The sequence below is a fragment of the Saccopteryx leptura genome, chromosome 2 (assembly GCF_036850995.1).
Source record: "Saccopteryx leptura isolate mSacLep1 chromosome 2, mSacLep1_pri_phased_curated, whole genome shotgun sequence".
Lineage (NCBI taxonomy): Eukaryota > Metazoa > Chordata > Mammalia > Chiroptera > Emballonuridae > Saccopteryx > Saccopteryx leptura.
Window position 1 is genome coordinate 3,806,223 of NC_089504.1, and position 14,192 is coordinate 3,820,414.

At 52.2% G+C, this 14,192-nt stretch overlaps 1 protein-coding gene across 11 annotated transcripts in view; it reads left to right on the forward strand.

Moving 5' to 3' along the window:
• The first annotated feature begins 10,094 nt into the window (after positions 1–10,094).
• The window catches only part of TSC1 (TSC complex subunit 1), a 51,790-nt gene continuing 47,692 nt past the window's right edge, over positions 10,095–14,192 (forward strand). For 8 of the 11 annotated variants that reach the window (XM_066366783.1, XM_066366786.1, XM_066366782.1 and 5 more), the window contains exon 1: positions 10,095–10,296. The gene's annotated coding sequence lies outside the window, so the exon portion shown is untranslated. The remainder of the gene's footprint in view (positions 10,297–14,192) is intronic. The other 3 variants (XM_066366789.1, XM_066366790.1, XM_066366785.1) reach the window with 1 other exon arrangement.

The window sequence follows — 14,192 nt, forward strand, 5'->3', positions numbered from 1 at the left end:
GGACTAGATGTACAGTCATCTGGGAAAAAACCCTCCTCCCACACTGGGGGCTCCAGCTCAACACTGGTCAGCACTGGCAAGATGTCCTGATGCAGGACATGCTGGTGGGATCAGCCTCCCGCCCACCAGGATTTGCATGCAATTTACATCTGATTTGCATGTACCTGCTGCCTTCAGAGATTTTTCAAGTCACCATGTCGTCAGACATAAGTATTTTTCTCAGGAATGAGAAGAATGAGCATTTTTCCCTTTGTTGCTTCTCCTCAACCTGTGAGCCCGCAGGGAGGTCCCCTCTGCCGAACGAAAGAAGAAAATAGTGTCGACGCTGGAGAAAGAGGGGAGACCTAGGGGCTCTTCTGACGACAGTTGGCAGTCGCCGCAGCCTTGGAGAGTGATCCGTCCACGCGTTTCTGCAAGGGGAACGGCTGCAGTTAAAAGACAGTAGTGAGCCGTCAGGAAAGCAGGAAGGGGTCCTTTACAACCACCTGGCGCGGGCCCAGACGATCACGTCTGGGGCTGCCCCTGCAAGCAGTGGGTGCTCAAAGGGACATCGGCACTCCACCTTCGCGGCGGCAGCACTCAAAGCATCCACCCACGTGGCCACCAGCAGAGGCGGAGACAAACAGAATGTGGTCCTTCCACACCACGGAATGTGACCCAGCCTTAAAAAGGAAGGAGAGCCTGCTATCTGCTACCACACGGAAGAGCCCCGAAAACATCTTGTTAAGTGAAATAAACCAGACACAGAAGGACAGATACTATTACGGTTTCACTCGTACAAGGTACCTGGAGAAGTCGAATCCATAGAAACGGAAGGGAGAAGGTGGGTTCCCAGAGGTGCAGGGAGGGGTGAAGTACCACAAACCAGAGCGGATAGTAATTCCAGGTCCTGAGTGGGAATGTCGCGGAATAAAGAAAATAGGCTTAACGAGAAAAAAGGTGGGCTGGGGAGGACTCTTTGCAACGCAGAAGATAGCTTGCAAAAGGCGAGTCTCCACCCCCTGTACCTGCTTTATTTATACGGCAAAGTGAGGTCATTAGCAAATCAAAGTGATCATTAAAACAAAGTCACATTTCCAAGGCAACCCAAGAGTTCTCCCAAGTGCAGAGAACCCTCCACCCTGCATAACATCTTAACTTCACAAAATCAAAGAATAAACAGGAAACTGCCTCCAGTCTCTCCGAGGGATGGGGGGGATAGGACGAGTACAAACAATCCAGCCCCACAGCTAGCATGGAGGTGTGGAGAAAAACTTAGTCTTTAGCAACTTAAGCAAGCAAGTGAGGTGGGGGGTTGGGATGAGTGCAAATACTCAGCTTTATAGCCAATATGGAGGAGTGAGGGTGGGTGGGGAAGTTAGTCTTTTGCTAAGCCTCGAACTTACAAGAGCTTTGCCACTTGCAGTCTCCCAAAATGAAGAGTTCTTTAGTGGGGACAGCATTTCAGCTTTTTAGCAAGATGAGTGACTAGATGGGGGTGGTGGTTACACAAAAGTGTGAGTGTGCTTAATGCCATTGGACGATACCCTTAAGAAGGGTTGAGATGGTACATTTTCTAGGATGTGTACTTGACCCACTTTAGAAGAACCATCTTGCTGGTCCTTCACTTCATGGGGGGAGGGGCAGTTAGGGGAATGCATGTCCGGGACCGAGGCTCTCCCCACCTCATGGCTAGGGTCTCAGAGTTTCCGCCAGGGCCTACTCTAATTATTTTTCAATCCTCAAATAGTTTTCAAGTATTTATTATGAAAAACTTTCAGAAAGAAATGCGGATGAAACATCTCACAAACACTCACCCAGCTGTATTCAATGATAGTTAGCATTTGCCAAATGTATCATCTGTGTGCACGTATTTGTACACTCTGTCATACACATTTTATTTTGATAGAATGTTCTGAAAGTGTATTGCAGACATCATGTACCCACAAATACAGTGTGTCCGAAAAGTCATGGTGCACTTTTTACCGGTCACAGGAAAGCAACAAAAGACGATAAAAATGTGATATCTGCATCAAATAAAAGGAAAACTCTCCCAGTTTCATACCTATTCAGTGCAGTTCGACGTGGGCTCACGCACAGATTTTTTAGGGCTCCTTAGGTAGCTATCCCGTATAGCCTCTACAGACTCGTCACTGACTGATGGCCTACCAGAACGGGCGGGGTTTCTCCACCAAACTGCCGGTTTCCTTCAACTGCTTGTCCCATCGAGTAATGTTATTCCTATGTGGTGGTGCTTCGTTATAAACGCGCCGATATTCACATTGCACTTTGGTCACGGATTCAAATTTAGCGAGCCACAGAACACACTGAACTTTCCTCTGTACCGTCCATATCTCGACTGGCATGGCCGTGGGCTGCTCCGCTGTATACACAGTGTTACGTCATCATCTGCGCATGCGCACATGCTGCCACATCATCCTACAGAAACTGGGAGGGTTTTCCTTTTATTCGGTGCAGATTTCACATTTCTATCGTCTTTTGTGATTGGTCAAAAGTGCACCATGACTTTACGGACACACTGTACTTGATCAAGCCTGTATCTCCTAAAATATAAGCATTTATTTATTTTTATTCAGTGAGAGGAGGGGAGGCAGAGACAGACTCCCACGTGCATCCTGCCTGGGATCCACCCAGCAAGCCCCCTACCAGGCGATGCTCTGCCTGTCTGGGCCACTGCTGTGTTGCTCAGCAACCAAGCTATTTTAGTGCCTGAGGAGAGGCCAGGGAGCCATCCTCAGTGGCCGGGGCCAACTTTGCATGAAACATTTGAGCCATGGCTGCAGGACGGGGGGAGGGGGGAAGAGAGAGAGAGAGAGAGAGAGAGAGAGAGAGGAAGGGGTGAGGGGTGGAGAAGCAGATGGTCGGCTCTCCTGTGTGCTCTGACTGGGAATTGAACCTGGGGCTTCCACATGCCAGTCCAATGCTCTATCACTGAGCCAACCGGCCAGGCCCAGGATGTTTTTTACCTAGTCACCTCCCTGCAGAGTCATGATCACGCCTAAGGAAATTGTCCATAGTTCCCCAATATTGTCGAATGTCCGGTTTATATGCACATTTTTGCAGCTTCCCCCCATTCTCTTCTAGAGCTGCTCTTATTTTTTTCTTTTTGTATTTTTCTGAAGCTGGAAACGGGGAGAGACAGTCAGACAGACTCCCGCATGCGCCCGACCGGGATCCACCCGGCACGCCCACCAGGGGCTACGCTCTGCCCACCAGGGGGCGATGCTCTGCTGCGACCAGAGCCACTCTAGCGCCTGGGGCAGAGGCCAAGGAGCCATCCCCAGCGCCCGGGCCATCTTTGCTCCAATGGAGCCTTGGCTGCGGGAGGGGAAGAGAGAGACAGAGAGGAAGGGGGGGGGGTGGAGAAGCAAATGGGCGCTTCTCCTGTGTGCCCTGGCCGGGAATCGAACCCAGGACTCCTGCACGCCAAGCCAACGCTCTACCACTGAGCCAACCGGCCAGGGCCTAGAGCTGCTCTTTTAAGAATCAGGATCCTGCCCGACTCGAGCACTGCAGTTGCCTGTTTCTTTCGCATCCTAGGACCTAGGTGATAGAACAGTGCCCTCTACTCTTGTCTTTTTTTTTTTTTTTTTTTTCATTTTTCTGAAGCTGGAAACAGGGAGAGACAGTCAGACAGACTCCCGCATGCGCCCGACCGGGATCCACCCGGCACGCCCACCAGGGGGCGACGCTCTGCCCACCAGGGGGCGATGCTCTGCCCATCCTGGGCGTCGCCATATTGCGACCAGAGCCACTCTAGCGCCTGGGGCAGAGGCCACAGAGCCATCCCCAGCGCCCGGGCCATCTTTGCTCCAATGGAGCCTCGGCTGCGGGAGGGGAAGAGAGAGACAGAGAGGAAAGCGCGGCGGAGGGGTGGAGAAGCAAATGGGCGCTTCTCCTGTGTGCCCTGGCCGGGAATCGAACCCGGGTCCTCCGCACGCTAGGCCAACTACTCTTGTCTTTTGACGTTGATTTCCCCTCCCCCTCTAAGAATCCAGACCTATCCGGGGGACCTGCATCCTGGCTCTGTCTTATTGCCTCTTCACGGTGCCGTTTAACCTGCTCCTCCATCCCACGGCCGCGGGAAGACAGGGCCCAGGCTCAGTTGGATTCAGGTGAAATGTCTCAGGCAAGAGCACTTTGCAGGTGAGGCTGCGGGCCCTGTGGCACTGGGAGGACCTGGTGTCAGGTCATCCCGTCTGAGCGAGAATAAGTGTGGCCAGCTCTCGCCATCATAAAAGCGAGTAAAGAAGCAACCTGTGGGCTAGAACTTTGTCACCCCTCAGCCACCTCCTGTGTTCTGGAGGCAGACGGTGCCGTGGACGGTGACAAGCCGAGGGGCATCAATGACTGCTGGCAGACAGCAGACACCAGAAGGTTGGCTGGAAGAGGCCATCTTACACACAGCAACTCAAAAACCGAATGTGTAAGTAAAAAAAAAAAAAAAAAAAAGAAAGAAAAGAAAAAGAAAAAAGATGAATATGATGACATCAAAATGAATGTCACTTTTCCAATGAATTGCAATACAGTTAATAGGAAAATATGAGAGGGGTGGACACTATAAATATCTCTAGTTAACAAAGGACTCATTTCTAGAATATATAAGGCACTCCTGCAAATCAACAAAGAAAAGATAGTAACTCTACTGGGGGAAAAAATAGTCAAAAGGTAAAAAACACCCATTTATAAAGAAACCCAGAAGTGAATTCAAGCATGTCATCACAGCTCTATAGTACTGAAAACACATTGTAAGAACTAGTCAAAGCTAAGTGTTGGGAGGGTTGCAGGTGCTTTGGTGGACTTGTAGTGGGAATGTCGGCTGGGGCAGCCAGACAATTGGTGTTTCTTAAAAGTAAGCCTGTACAAGGCCCTGGTCGGCTGGCTCAGTGGTAGAGCATCAACCCGGAGTGTGGAAGTCCCAGGTTCGATTCCTGGCCAGGGCACACAGGAGAAGCGCCCATCTGCTTCTCCATCTTCCCCTTCTCCTTTCTCTCTCTCTTCCCCTCCCACAGTCAAGGCTCCACTGGAGCAAAGTTGGCCCGGGTTCTGAGGATGGCTCCATGGCCTCTGCCTCAGGTGCTAGAATGGCTCTGCTTGCAATGGAGCAATGCCCCAGATGGGCAGAGCATTGCCCCCTGGTGGACATGCCCAGTGGATCCCAGTCAGGTGCATGCGGGAGTCTGTCTCTCTGCCTCCCCGCTTCTCAGAAAAATCCAAAAAATAAAAAATAAAAAAGTAAGGCTGTGCAAAATTTTTGGAGGTAGGAGATATGTTTAGAACTGTGGCTGTGGTGATGGTGTCATGGGTACTTGCATACTGTATAGTCAAAGTCATCAAGATGTATCCATGAAAGGCTGTCATATTTTGTGTATCAGTTCTACCTCAATGGGGCTAAAAAACTCCCTGAAAACAACAAAAAGTAAGTCTGTGCACACTCTCTGATCGACAGTGTTACCCCTACTTGTGCATCCCAGAGAAATTCTCAGCCAAATTCATAAGCCAACGAGCCAGGTCATGTTAATCACGGTGTTGTTTCTGGTGGCGCCCTGGGTGGTCCCCTGAGGGGGTGCGGAGTGGAGAGCAATGCAGGGTAGACGGCACCATGGAATATTGTCAGCAGGCATAAGCTACTGGCTAGACGTCTACAAAGCCATGTGCATGGGGCTTCAAAACCGATGGCTGAGTGCGGAGAAGTAAGACACGGATTGCCATCAATAATGGTCCATTTACACGAGTTAAAAATATGTGCATATAGAACAGACTTGTCACTTTGGCTAAATCAGGGGGATCTCGGATTAGCTAGGCCTAGTCCATGTGCCTGGGGCCTGTGGTGGCACTGTGGTCCCCAGCAAGGGGAAGGAGGATACTGCAGAGACAAATGCACCCCAGGCATGGCTCAGCATGAGTCAGCACCACCTGCCTGCAAGGTGGGGAAGCCCTCCACAGGGAGGCTCCAGGGGGGTCCTGGAGGGTATGGTCTGATTAACATCTATTTAGCAGGGGACAGAGATCAACCCCAGGGAAGTGGAAAGTGTCCAGGCAGCCCAGACCGGGCAGTGGTGGGGATGGCAGTAGGTGTCTCTGCCTGACATTTCCAGCCTCTTCCCAGCAGCCCCTGGTGGTCCGTATTGAGTAAGGTGACCAACTTTTTTACAGTGAAAAGTAGGACAAAAAAAATATTGAAGAAAACAAAATCATAATTAAAAGAAACATTTTATTCATTGCAACAATACACTATAATATAAATTCATAATAAAAACATTTGTAATATTTTATATTGTAATTATGCTTACATGCCTATTAATTTTTAATAATAATTGTAAGAAAAAAAGTACTCACTTAGATACAAATACCTCACATCACACACAATGGATTGACTCTGCATTGATCGAATACAGACATTTATAGGTTAGTCTTCGAATATCAAAAAGGAGGAGCCCTGGCCGGTTGGCTCAGCGGTAGAGCGTCGGCCCGGCGTGCAGGAGTCCCGGGTTCAATTCCCGGCCAGGGCACACAGGAGAGGCGCCCATCTGCTTCTCCACTCCTCCCTTTCTCCTTCCTCTCTGTCTCTCTCTTCCCCTCCCGCAGCGAGGCTCCATTGGAGCAAAGATGGCCCCGGTGCTGGGGATGGCTCTGTGGCCTCTGCCTCAGGCGCTAGAGTGGCTCTGAATGCAACAGAGCGACGCCCCAAAGGGTTCGCCCCCTGGTGAGTGTGCCGGGTGGATCCCGGGTCCGGCGCATGCGGGAGTCTGTCTGACTGCCCCCCCCCCCCCCGTTTCCAGCTTTGGAAAAATGAAAAAAAAAAAAAAAAGGAGGACATGTAGCCTGACCTGTGGTGGCGCAGTGGATAAAGTGTCGACCTGGAATGCTAAGGTCGCCGGTTCGAAACTCTGGGCTTGCCCAGTCAAGGCACATAGGAGTTGATGCTTCCTGCTCCTCCTCCATTCCCCCTTCTCTAAAATGAATAAATTTAAAATATTTAATTTTTTAATCTTTTTTATTTTTTTTCATTTTTCCGAAGCTGGAAACAGGGAGGCAGTCAGACTCCCGCATGCGCCCGACCAGGATCCACCCGGCACGCCCACCAGGGGGCGATGCTCTGCCCATCTGGGGCGTCGCTCTGTTGCATCCAGAGCCACTCTAGTGCCTGAGGCAGAGGCCACAGAGCCATCCCCAGCGCCCGGGCCATCTTTGTTCCAATGGAGCCTCGTTGTGGGAGGGGAAGAGAGAGACAGAGAGGAAGGAGAGGGGGAGGGGTGGAGAAGCAGATGGGCACTTCTCCTGTGTGTTCTGGCCGGGAATCGAACCCGGGACTCCTGCACACCGGGCCGACACTCTACCGCTGAGCCAACCGGCCAGGGCCTAAATTTAAAATATTTAAAAAAAAAATTTTTAAGGCCTGACCTGTGGTGGCGCAGTGGGATAAAGCGTCAACCTATAACACTGAGGTTGCCAGTTCAAAACCTTGGGCTTGCCTGGTCAAGGCACATATGGGAGTTGATGCTTCCAGCTCCTCCCCCCCCTCCCCTCTCTCTAAAAAATCAATAAATAAAATATTTAAAAAAATAAAATGAATAAATAAAACCTTAAAAAAAAAGGAGGACATGTAGGAGGACACTTTTCAAGGGAGGATGGAGCTTACAAAAGAAGGATTGTCCTCCCTAAAGAAGAACGATTGGTCACCTTAGTATTGAGAGAAGAATTGCTGTCTTCTTCCAGTAGCAATGTGGTCCTGGTCCCCTGAGAGCCGTGAGCTAATGAACTCCTCTTCCTCCAAGGAGAACATTCCAGCAGGATGAGGTCACCAAGCCCAGGAAAGCTGAGGGTGGGGAGGGGGTTCCTGGGTCAGCTCTGGAATAGTGCCTGTCCTCAGACTCCACCCCTTAACTTAAACTCCTCATCTCAAAAACCTTTGAATGTACTTGTGTCCCTGCCCAGGTGTGAATGCAAAAGCAAAATGGTTTGTGAACCGGAGGAAGTGGGAGAACCCAGGCCCTCCGCACCCTCCCTCAACCCTTCCATCTCTGGTCCCCAAGCCCACTCTGCTTTAGTGGACACACAGAAGTTAGCACTTGATGAACAGACTCCTGGGAGTAGCGAGTCTGGCTGTGAGCACAGCTGATACAGTAACCAAACTGACCTTGACTGCCCTAGGCACCACACTGGTTACAGCTCAGTGGAGTATCTCATTGAATCCACCCCGGATCTCCATTAGGCGGGCATGACTATGACCCTGATGCTATGGGTGAGGAAACTGAGGCTCGCCCAGTTACTACGGTGATGGAGACCTGCATTCCAACTCTGGTGTGCTTGGATCAGGAATGCCTGGCTTCCCCCAGCTGCCTCCACGACCATGTGTGTGACTAGTGACTATCTCAAGCTCACTGCTCCCTCCCCACGGGCCAGCATGGTTATTGTTAGACAGGTTGTGCCCTACTCAGGGGCCCCAGGAGGGGTGGGGGGGGGAGTGGGTAGGGGCAGAAGTACAGCCGGGCTCTGCTCTCCGGGTGATGGGCCCAGAGGGGGGTGCCTTTTCTCTAAGTCTCACAAAGACACCATACAGGCTGCAGCAGCCCTCCCCTGGACCCGGCTGGTCCTCCGCGCATTCTGACAAAGCCCACCAGGCTGGCTGGCAGTCATGTTCTGCCTTGCATTGTGACCCGATTGGTTACCATGACAAAACTTGTTTTTCCTAGAACTCACCCAGCATTTTCCTTCCTCCAACCTCCTGCTTCTTAGGCTCTCCCGGCCTAGAATGCCTTTTCCTTCCCAACCACCTCTACTATTTCATTTTAGTAAAACCTGCCTGTCCTTCCTTTAAAACCCACTGGCTGGGGGTGATGAACACACAATGCAATACACAGATGATGGATCGTAGAACTGCACACCTGAAGCTGGTATAATTTTATTAACCAATGTCCACCCAATAAATTAAACACACACACACACACACAGACATACACTAGAATGGATCCCAAATGGTGGTACACTTACACCATGAGATACTGTACTGCAGTGAGAATGAACCAACTATAACCCCAGAAACACTGGGAATGAATATTTTGAGCATAAAAAAAAAAAAAAAGACCCAGATGACGTCCACTCCTTCGACAAGCCTTTCAGACCGTCGCTCTACGGAGACCTTGCCTCACTCTCTGCTGCTCTCGCGCAGCTGTGTGTCTGTCACAGCGCTCCTATCCTGCCTCTGACAACGGCCCCTGCAGGAGACACTGCGCTGCTAGCCCCGTCCTTTATCTCCCGGCACCTGCGCCAATGTCACGTCCACTTCCCAGAGGGAGAGACTGAGGCTCAGGGGGCTTCCAGACTGGGCCCACGGCGTACACACCCAGGAAGTAGCTCAGCAGGAACTCAGTCAAGGGGTTCTGATTTAAAGCCACCTGCCCTGGGGTGCAAATTATTTTTTTGTTTTTTACATCTGTTGAGATGTTGCTTCTTCGCAATTGTCAATCAGGCTGGAATAAACTCATCAAAGAGTTCTTAAAAAAGAAAGAAAGAAAGAAAAGAAATGAATGAAGCCGCCTGGTCTGAAGAGGGTGGTTGCCATAGACGCCGCGACCTGGTCGTTAAGCGTCAGCAACCGGAGGGCAGAAGCCAGTCCCTAGACTTGGGCTTTCTGCAAACACTCTGCAAAGGCAAGGTTGCCCTGCGGCAGCGCCTCCCTCCTTCCCTAGGGAGCTGCCAGTCCCGCAAGGCCGCAGAGCAGACCCTCCACCGCGCGGGCCACGGAGGCTCCGGAGGGGGACACGGTAGTCGTCAGGGAGAAGCACAGAGGACCCAGGAGCCACCCCAACCACACCCAGTCCCGGAGAACTTGTTTACGCCTCTTGCACAGCTCCTCCCGCTGGCCGGGCCACGTGACCTCTGCCCCGCCCCCTCGCTCTTTCTCGCGTGGCTCCGCCCACCGCACCGGCCCTTCTTTCTGCCTCCTTCGGAGTCACAAGATCCCTCAGCAGCCTCCTTTCGGGATCCTTCCGCCCGTCCCCGCCCCCCCTCCCACACTTTATAAACTCTCGTCTTTTCTATCTCAACCGCTTCGCATCATCAGGCATGAGCAGAACGGTCCCTTCCGTCCAGCTTTGGCTGCCGACTGCGGTCATCGGTCATTGCGCTGGAGGGAGAGGCGAGACCCCGCTGTGAGACTCTTTTTCGCGGCGGAGGCTGCCACTGACCGGGGACGTTTCACGACAAAGGGGGAGGTGCTGTACGTCCAAGATGGCGGCGCCCTGTAGGCCGGAGGAACTGTGAGGTAAACAGCTGAGGGGGAGGAGACGGTGGGTGAGTATGGGGGTGTCGCCCCCTTCTTTTTCACGGGGGCTTCTCGGGGCGGCCCTGGCACCATGACTCCCAGTCGGGGAGCCCCTGGGGGGCGAGGGCAGAAGGCTCATTGACTGGGGAGGAGACCCCGGGAAGGGGGACTCGGAACGCGCTCCCCTCGCTCTGGTTGCGCGCTGTCTCCGGTGGGGCCCGGCCGGGCTGACGGGGCCTCGGGACCGAGCAGCGGGCCTGGCCGGGCCCTGGGCCGCTCCCTGGAGGCCGGGAAGCACGGCCCGGGAGCGCGGCCGGGCCCGCAGCGCCCCGGGCTGGGGGGAGGTGAGCTCCTCCGCCGGCCCCGCACCGGGTGGGGTGACAGGCCCCCGGGGGCGCGGGGGGCGGCGGCGGAGGGACCCGGGCCCCACGGGGCCGGGGCGGGGTCGGGCCGGGCGCGGGGCGCGGGGGGCGGGGCCCGGGCCGGGGGCGCGAGGGCCGCGCGCGCGGGGGGCGGAATGAATGGGGGCCGCCTGCGGGCACCCAGGGAGGGCGCGCCGGGGACGGTGCGGGGACCCGCGTGGCGCGCGCGGGCTGTGCCCGTGGGTGGCTCAGGGACGCGGCGGGACAGTTACCTGGAGTCGGCGGCGGTGGCTCCGGAGGGACAGCTATTCGCAGAGCCACCCCTGGAGGCTCATTCATTCATCCATCCATCCGGCCATCGGAGGAGCTGGAGGGCGAAGGGCCGGCAGTCGGAGCTGTTAGCACGAAAAGCCCTTTCTCTTTGTGTTGCCCCGGGAAAGAGTTGGGCTCGGTGTGTTCTGCTGGATTGGGGGGTGGGGTGGCGGTCCTCCTAATAACAGCAGCCCGCCTTTGTGCGGTGCTCTCCGTGGGGGTGCTTTGCAGGCAAGCGGACAGGCACCGTGCGCGCCTCCATTTCCCAGGTGAAGAAACTGAGGCCCAGAGACCAGATCAGGGTAGCTTGGCCTAAGGTCAAGACGCTGGAGGAGTGTCTCAGCCAGGACTGGAACTGGGGTCGACTGGTCACCGATAGGCGCACGTGACTGTCGCCTTGATCTGTTATCTGATCAAAGCCGGCCTGTCATTCTTCACAGTTGGCCGAAGCTTGTGCACCAGCGCCCGTGTGTGTGTGTGTGTGTGTGTGTGTGTGTGTGTGTGTGAGATTTTGCAGAGGGATGCAGTTGTGTGCACGCCTCTGCTTTTGTTTGGGGTGACAGCGTTGTGTGTGTAAATATGTTGGGCTAGACTGGAGTGTCCGATTTTTTTTTTTAATGTGTAAAACTGATCGATTGACTGCAGAAAGAAATCCCACTAAAACCCTTGCTGAGTTTCTTTTTAATAGGAAGCAGAGAAATAACGTTTGACTTGACGTAGCGTAAAAGTTCTAAAATAAAATAATATGCTTCTGAGAGACTTTGATTTATAATTTCGGGATCAACCTGGAGTCATCTGAATTCAAAGGTGCGAGCCAAGCGGAGCTGTAAATTTCAGGAGGCAGTCTAAACCGGGATCTTCTGGGAGCCGGTGATTTACCGAGCAGCCACCTGCGATTCTTAAGTTGAACGTTCCTGAGTCAACCTGCAGTATGCAAATGGGAACTCTGATTTAGCGTTGTGCGGGAAATGCACCTTTCACAGTCCTGCATCAGCGAAATGAGGCTCCTTAGAAACACTGAGAGGCTCTTTGCTTTTGCCCTGGGGAGCAGGAGAGTCTTTCTAACCACCTGGTGCAAACTTAAGGGGTATTTATAGAAGAAGTCAGTGGAAAATACACTCTTACTCAAGTTAATATCGTACCCAAAACACTCTTGGCCTCACGTGCTGCAAGGGTGGTGATGTAAGTGTTCTTTGCTGTGTGCTGTTTCCTGGTGTCTTAAAGGCTTCGTTATGCTCCTGGATTCCTAGTTAGGTTCCTGGGCTGCCCCAAGCCTTCTTACTTGTTTGTGTTAGATGGGAGTGCCTCAGGTCTTTTGACTCGATTGTACTCTTCCTCCCTGGGTTAAGAGCAAAGACCTCTGGTATTGCTGCTGTTGTGTGGTGTAACAATCCATTCTGTGCACGCCTGGTTTCATTTGTGAAATGAAAATAAATTAAATAGTCCTACCAGGACAAATCAAATATATATACCTGTCTGTGTGATGTTTACAGAATAATAAAATCCCTGGAAACAGCATCTCTAACAGCATTTTTCGGATGTTAGACCTCACCATAGGTAGATGGATGTATGCAGTCTTTGAGGGCACCCTGGATATATAAATCTATTTTTGGGAGAAGTCAGAGGTGCTGATTCTGATGTGCACTACAGGTTGAGGACCACTAGTACTTTAAAGTTTCAATTGGCTCTATTTCTTTTAATTAATTTATTACAGAGGCATTTTTAAAAATAGCATCTAACCCATGGTGTGTTGTAGTAGGGTGAATTTTGGGCTCTGAGTTACAGCTGACATGATCTGGTATAGCTCTGTCTTCTTTTCAAGTTTGTTAGGGTACAGGTATGTTTTTCTAGGTTTCAGGGCCATAATGAACTAAAATTAGCTTCTCCTGGAAATTAGTTGGATATTCTTAGATGCAGATGAGCCGGATACAGCAGTATATCTACCATTTCAAGCTTTCTGAAAGTCAGGTAGCTTTCAACTCTGAATAGAGTCACTGAAGTTCTCTGAGCCTCAGTCTCTTCATCTGTGAAATAAAAAGTTGGATTGGAAATGAGAGTATTCCTAAGTCTGAATTTCTGTGATTTAAGGTCCTATGGGGGGTTCAGTTAAACGTTCTGACTGAATTGATTGAATCAAAGTGTTCGTGGCTTTATAGTATCTAAGCAAATTGGTGGCTTACTGTGTGAGTGGTTGAGTGGTGACCTGTTTATCTTTTTCTTTGGATCCCATTATTATTATTATTTTTTTCTGAAGCTGGAAACGGGGAGAGACAGTCAGACAGACTCCCGCATGCTCCCGACCAGGATCCACCCGGCACTCCCACCAGGGGCGACGCCCACCAGGGGGCGATGCTCTGCCCCTCCGGGGTGTCGCTCTGTTGCGACCAGAGACACTCTAGCGCAGGGGTCCCCAAACTTTTTACACAGGGGGCCAGTTCACTGTCCCTCAGACCATTGGAGGGCCAGACTATAAAAAAAACTATGAACAAATCCCTATGCACACTGCACAGATCTTATTTTAAAGTAAAAAAAAACAAAACGGGAATGAATACAATATTTAAAATAAAGAACAAGTAAATTTAAATCAACCAACTGACCAGTATTTCAATGGGAACTATGCTCCTCTCACTGACCACCAATGAAAGAGGTGCCCCTTCTGGAAGTGCGGCGGGGGCGGATAAATGGCGTCAGGGGGCCGCATGTGGCCCGCCGGATGTAGTTTGGGGACTCCTGCTCTAGCGCCTGGGGCAGAGGCCAAGGAGCCATCCCCAGCGCCAGGACCATCTTTGCTCCAATGGAGCCTTGGCTGCGGGAGGGGAAGAGAGAGACAGAGAGGAAGGAGAGGAGGAGAGGTGAGAGGCAGATGGGCGTTTCTCCTGTGTACCCTGGCCGGGAATCGAACCCGGGACTTCTGCACGCCAGGCTGACGCTCTACCACTGAGCCAACTGGCCAGGGCCGGATCCCATTATTTTTAAAAGGCGATTCCCTGTTCCTCATATTAAAAATCTTTCTATCAGCCCTGGCCGGTTGGCTCAGCGGTAGAGCGTCGGCCTAGCGTGCAGAGGACCCGGGTTCGATTCCCGGCCAGGGCACACAGGAGAAGCGCCCATTTGCTTCTCCACCCCTCCGCCGCGCTTTCCTCTCTGTCTCTCTCTTCCCCTCCCGCAGCCAAGGCTCCATTGGAGCAAAGATGGCCCGGGCGCTGAGGATGGCTCCTTGGCCTCTGCCTCAGGCGCTAGAGTGGCTCTGG